This window comes from Crinia signifera, chromosome 2 (assembly GCF_055691185.1).
Source record: "Crinia signifera chromosome 2, ASM5569118v1, whole genome shotgun sequence".
NCBI classification, from domain to species: Eukaryota; Metazoa; Chordata; class Amphibia; order Anura; family Myobatrachidae; genus Crinia; species Crinia signifera.
The window spans coordinates 342,871,955-342,878,326 of NC_139218.1; the positions used below are offsets into that span (position 1 = coordinate 342,871,955).

The window sequence follows — 6,372 nt, forward strand, 5'->3', positions numbered from 1 at the left end:
GGGGACCACTGCTTTGAAGTCAGATATCTCCGGTTCCCATGGTCCGATTTTAAAAATTCTTGTACTCTTGGAAAGAAGGGACCCTCAGCTTTCAGACAGTGGCCCTTAGATTCCTGGGGGGGTTTCTGGGTACTCGGAAACCCCCCCTGCGTGCGCTACTGGTGCTACAGACCCCTGGAGCCACCACTGAGCTTAACCACAGCCTACCCCTAACCCTCACTGCAGCCTAACCCTAAGCGCAGCATTACCTTTACCACAGCCTACCCCTAACCCTCACTGCAGCCTAACCCTAGCTGCTACATAGCTCTAACGGCATCCTAAATAGTCACTTCTAAATACCTTTACTTCACAGTAGTTCCCATTACAGAGCCCCAGAGATCCAACGGCATGATTTTGCGGCATTGAGCTGCATTCGATCCTAAATATTGGCCATTGCTTTAGTCTACCTAGATACGGTAATTCATTTTTGTTTTTCTCCTACTAGTGTGTCTAGCCTGTTCCTTATATTTTGATCAGTGGTTCTCAAGCTCTGTCCTCAGGACCCCATACAGGTCAAATTTACCAGGTCACCCAGCAGGAGCACTGTGTATCATCAACTGTCACATTTTAATAATCCACAGGTAACCTTGAAAACATGAACTGTGTGTGGCACCTGGTTAAGCCGTTGTCCCTGCTTCTGCTGGTTACTGTATGCAGTGGTAGCCCCGCAGACCGGTAGGGAGGCGCTAAGTAAGTGTGAGTGCCGGGGGTCTGTGAGGACTATTACTGCACCACCACCACCTGCTGGGTCCTGCAGATCTACTTGTCTGCCGTCCCAACACTCCTCCGGCAAGGCAGCTGCTAATGTAAAATGGCCCTCACAAAATTCCCACCCTCTTACAGACCGTTTTTGAGGATGCTAGAGTAGGCAGCCTCCTCTAGCATACTTAAAAACGGTCTGTTGTAAGGGGGCAGCCATTTTGTATGGGGCATTTTTCATTAGCAACAGCCTAGCAGGATGAGCGCTGGGACCGCAGACAAGCAGATCTGCAGGTCCCGGCCATAGACCCAGCGGCGGCAAGTGGAGGGATGAGTGAGGGTTTGGCGGTCTTCACTGTACTGGGAGGGGGGGCTATTTTGTAGCTACCCCACTGACTGTATTCAATCCTGGGCGGAATGATCCCACCCAGACCACATTGTATATGCAATAGTAAATGGGCCCCCAAGTGTTGAAACATCAGTCACCTCTGGGGCTCAATGTAGCTGCACAGATCCTCATAGCCCAATGTACTGTACCAACCTACCATATACTTACCATTATTACACATTACAACAGACACTGATTGGCTTGTCTTGCTTTTTATTGTTGACAACAACAGATTCATATAGAGGCCGCTCAGCGGCCAAATTACTCCATAGAAAGTGTAAGCAAAATTATATGCTTCAAACTTGCTGGATATGGAGAGAGGGAGTTGTGAAGACAGAGATTGGGGGTAGGGGTATAACCCATCAACGGGACAGGTTTGGGTAGGGGGATGAGCCGTCAACGGGACTGGCTAAAAGTTGCAGTAACTATAATGATTCAAGTTTTCTGCATTTTAAAAACAACGTGACACAAGTCAATCATAAGTGAGTCCGATGTCCAGGATCTTGATTATACATCGACCCTGGGCATTCCATCTTCCTCCTCCTGCCATAGGAAGCTGACATCCACCCGCTTCTTATAGATTCTCTTCCTATAAAAACAAACTTTGATCAGTGACTGTTATTATATAGACACAAACGTTTGCCATGTACAAGTCACCTCATTATTCCCTGGCCTGCTGCTATCTAGCACCTGCACCATGTTAGTGGCCCTTACTGACTACATTTCTCTGTGTGATTCCTCTTTGGACCAATAAGAGCGCTGATACTGTGGGTGTGACAAGGACGGCCCCATACAGGAAGCCCAGTGTACAGTGATGAGAGATCCCTCTAATGGGGCTACACACCAAGCGATTTTTCGAACAGACTAGATCGCCTATAAATGAAGCACACACTGCTGTGTGTGTAGGGCCCATAGCGATAGTAATGCGTGGTCCCATGCGTCGCTATTGCCGGAAGATGCAGATACTGCATGCAGTATTAATCTAGTCATCCTCTGTTTTCTCTTTATTGAGTACATCGACAGTGACAGATCGCTCCGCACATATCGCTGGTGCTGCGCTGTGTGCTTAGCGATCAGTGCTGAGTGATCTAGCATCACTCAGATCACTGATAATATCGCTACTTGTGTGTAGGCCCCATAATTTACATGACTTCATTTCTCCTGATGTAGCATTTCTCTTCTTATATCGTTACACTCATTAGTATAATGATATATACATGTATGTCATACACGTAGAATACCAGCCCATCAGTGCTCTGTGTGAGAGAACTTGTGTAGCGGCCCCAGCTGCAGCAGATATGGAGATACGGCTACCGGTTCTACATGTGTGTAAGACAAGAGACCTGAAATCTACCCCAGCAACCAGAGCAGGGAGGATGCACGTATTGTGCCGGCAACCTACCTGGGGGAGGAGTCACTGCTCGCAAAAGAGCCGGTGCTGCTGTCATCTGAGGTGGTTTCTGCCAGATCATTCAACTCAGAACAGCCACTACTGCTGCTATCAGTGGACTGAAGAGATGTTGTATCATCTGAAAATGAGAGACAGAATCTGGTGGGTTGCTTTGGGCAACATCACCTCTTTTCCTTGTAGTAAATGTAATACTACTACTACTACTACTATTACTACTACTGCTACTACTACTCCTCTAATACCACCACCACTACTACTACTACTACTACTGCTAATACCATTACTACTACTACTACTAATACTAATGCTAATAAGACTACTACTACTAATACTAATAAGACTAATACTACTACTACTAATACCACTACTACTACTACTACTTCTACTAATACCACTACTACTACTACTACTACTATTACTACTAATACCACTACTACTACTAATAATACTACTAATACCACCACTACTACTAATACCACTACTACTACTAATACCACTACAACTACTACTACTAATACCATTACTACTACTACTAATACTAATGCTAATAAGACTACTAATACTAATAAGACTAATACTACTACTACTAATACCTCTACTACTACTACTACTACTAATACCACTACTACTACTACTAATAATAATACTAATACCACTTCTACTACTACTACTAATACTACTAATAATACCACTGCTACTACTACTACTAATACCACTACTACTACTACTAATACTAATAATAATACCACTGCTACTACTACTACTACTACTAATAATAATACCACTACTACTACTACTACTATTACTACTACTACTACTAATACTAATAAGACTACTACTACTAATGCTAATAAGACTACTACTACCAATACTAATAAGACTAATACTACTTCTACTAATACCACTACTACTACTACTACTAATACCACTACTACTACTACTACTAATAATAATAATACCACTACTACTACTACTACTACTACTAATAATAATAATAATAATAATAATAATACCACTACTACTACTAATACTAATACTACTACCACTAATACCACTACTACTACTACTACTGCTGCTGCTACTACTACTACTACTACTACTACTACTACTACTGCTGCTACTACTACTACTATTACTACTACTACTACTACCACTACTGCTACTACTAATACTAATACCACTACTACTACTAATAATAATACCACTATTACTACTACTAATACCACTACTACTACTACTAATAATAATAATACCACTACTACTACTAATACTACTACCACTAATACCACTAGTACTACTACTACTACTACTACTACTAATACCACCACAACTACTACTACTACTACTTATACCACTACTACTAATACTAATAATAATAATAATACCACTATTACTACTACTACTAATACCATTACTACTACTACTACTACTACTACTAATACCACCACAACTACTAATACTACTACTACTACTACTAATACCACTACTACTAATACCACTACTGCTACTACTACTACTACTAATAATAATAATACCACTATTACTACTACTAATACCACTATTACTACTACTAATACCACCACTACTACTACTACTACTACTACTAATAATAATAATACCACTATTACTACTACTAATACCACACATAGGACAGAAAAGACTGCTTGGGTGGCGGTGCACCTGGTGCTGGTACTACTAATACCACTACTACTACTACTACTACTACTACTAATAATAATAATAATAATAATACCACTACTACTACTACTACTACTAATACTACTACCACTAATACCACTACTACTACTACTACTACTACTACTACTAATACCACTACTACTACTAATAATAATAATACCACTACTACTACTAATAATAATAATACCACTATTACTACTACTAATACCACTACTACTACTACTAATAATAATAATACCACTTCTACTACTACTAATACCACTACCACTAATACCACTACTACTACTACCACCACTAATACCACTACTACTACTACTACTACTACTACTACTACTACTAATACCACTACTACTGCTACTACTACTAATACCACTACTACTACTACTACTACTACTAATAATAATAATAATAATAATAATAATAATAATACCACACACTACGGTATGATAAAAAGTGAGAGCAAATTAAAATACATAAAGTAAAGTGTTGGCAAAAGCTTGGGTGAACGCGGTGAGCGGGGCACTTCAAAAAGATCGTATTCTTGAATTGATATTCGCAGAAAATACATATTTGTTGCACTTGTTTGATACCTTGATTACTAAATACACCGGTGCGTGCGCCCGAACAAAGCAACACTAGATTAGACTAGTGACTAGTGATCAGAAACAAGCAGCCCATACATAGCACCTGGGGGAAGCTTACCATCAAAGAGCAGGTAGGATGCCACAACCTCAGAGATAGCTGCTGACACCGCTGCTGCCACATAAGCCTCACGTGCCAGTCTTGTGTCGAGCTTAGCTGCCGGTTCACCAGACACAGTGGTGCAAGGCAAGGGGGGCAACACACTGGTGGGAGGATGCACAATAATGGGGGGCTGCACGCTGGTGGGGTGCTTGGCCGCTCCCTTCTGCTTAGCAGACTTGCTGGACTGTAAGGAGCAGAGGAAGAGACATCATGAGCTGTGACTACATAACTCTCTGCACTGCAAGCACTTTCTACCATGGAAGCAATAGAACAGATCAGGGCAGTGGAATCAGCTGTAACTCATTGTGGCTTATAATTTATTGTTATACTGTAACTATTAGTACCGGCATCAGCAGTTATAATAAGATTATAGCAATGTATAATGACTGAGAGAAGGTCCGCTCAGCTTTCTTACTGTATATTCAATAAGTTTCATATACTGTCAGTAATATGTAACCATTGTTAGGGTGACACTAGCTGGAGAGACCAAGTGACCATGTCCCTGGGCACCAGGGGGTATGCACTAGCACACAAAGTGGGGGTACCCAGTAACTAGAAACACCCCCCATATTGTCTTTTAAACATCTGTACTTAGGGTGTTATTCTGATTTCATCGCTCCCCCCTGCATTCGCATTGGGGGAGCGATGTTTAGCGTCTGCACATGTACATTCACATGTATACGTATGTGCAGACACTTGGTGCAAGCAGGCATGGGGAACTGCTTGCTCGCACCTAGCAGTGCGGGCGAGGGGCATGGGGCGGCGGTGAGTCATTGCACCCATTGGAATGCCCAGCATTTCATGGGCATTCCCATGAAAGCGGGATGTAAATTTGGTGATAACGCAGATGCGTGGGGCGGTCAGCTGACATCAGCGCATGTCAGCTTCCCGCCTTCTTCCCATACAGAGCACTTGCAGAATAATTTGATAGTCGGTGACCATCGAATGATTTTGTCCCCGTACACAAGCCTGCGAATTAATGTATATGCAAAACATCCATCCACATGCATGCAGGGATATTCGGAGTGCGAGGGGGGGTGGTAGGGCGGGCAGCGTTTAATCCACATGCAAAGCTGTTAAATTCGCAGCTTTGCGTGTGGACGTGATAAGACCCCTAGGCCAGCCATCAAAGCCCCGTCCCTCAGATAATCACAAGCAGTGGGTCTATAGTGAGGGGGAGGGTATAATATGATACAATTCAAAATAATCCCATTATTTCTGCCCCACCCCTTCACACACAGACCTGCGAATTGTGGCATTATGCCATGAAAGGGTGGAGCCTAATAATGCGACTGTCTGGGCCTCACCTCATCATTAACATCAGTTAATCAGTAACAGTGAGTGCGTTAGTGACTATATATATATATATGGATTTGCAATCCCAGACACTCCA

The 6,372-nt window shown here is 42.3% G+C and overlaps 1 long non-coding RNA gene across 1 annotated transcript; it reads right to left on the bottom strand.

Moving 5' to 3' along the window:
• Positions 1-1,338: 1,338 nt before the first annotated feature.
• LOC146059153 (uncharacterized) lies at positions 1,339-5,182 on the bottom strand. Its single transcript, XR_014470165.1, has 3 exons — positions 4,938-5,182; positions 2,529-2,655; positions 1,339-1,715 (listed from the first exon to the last, which is right to left on the bottom strand). It is a non-coding gene; the product is annotated as an uncharacterized LOC146059153 (long non-coding RNA).
• Positions 5,183-6,372: the final 1,190 nt, after the last annotated feature.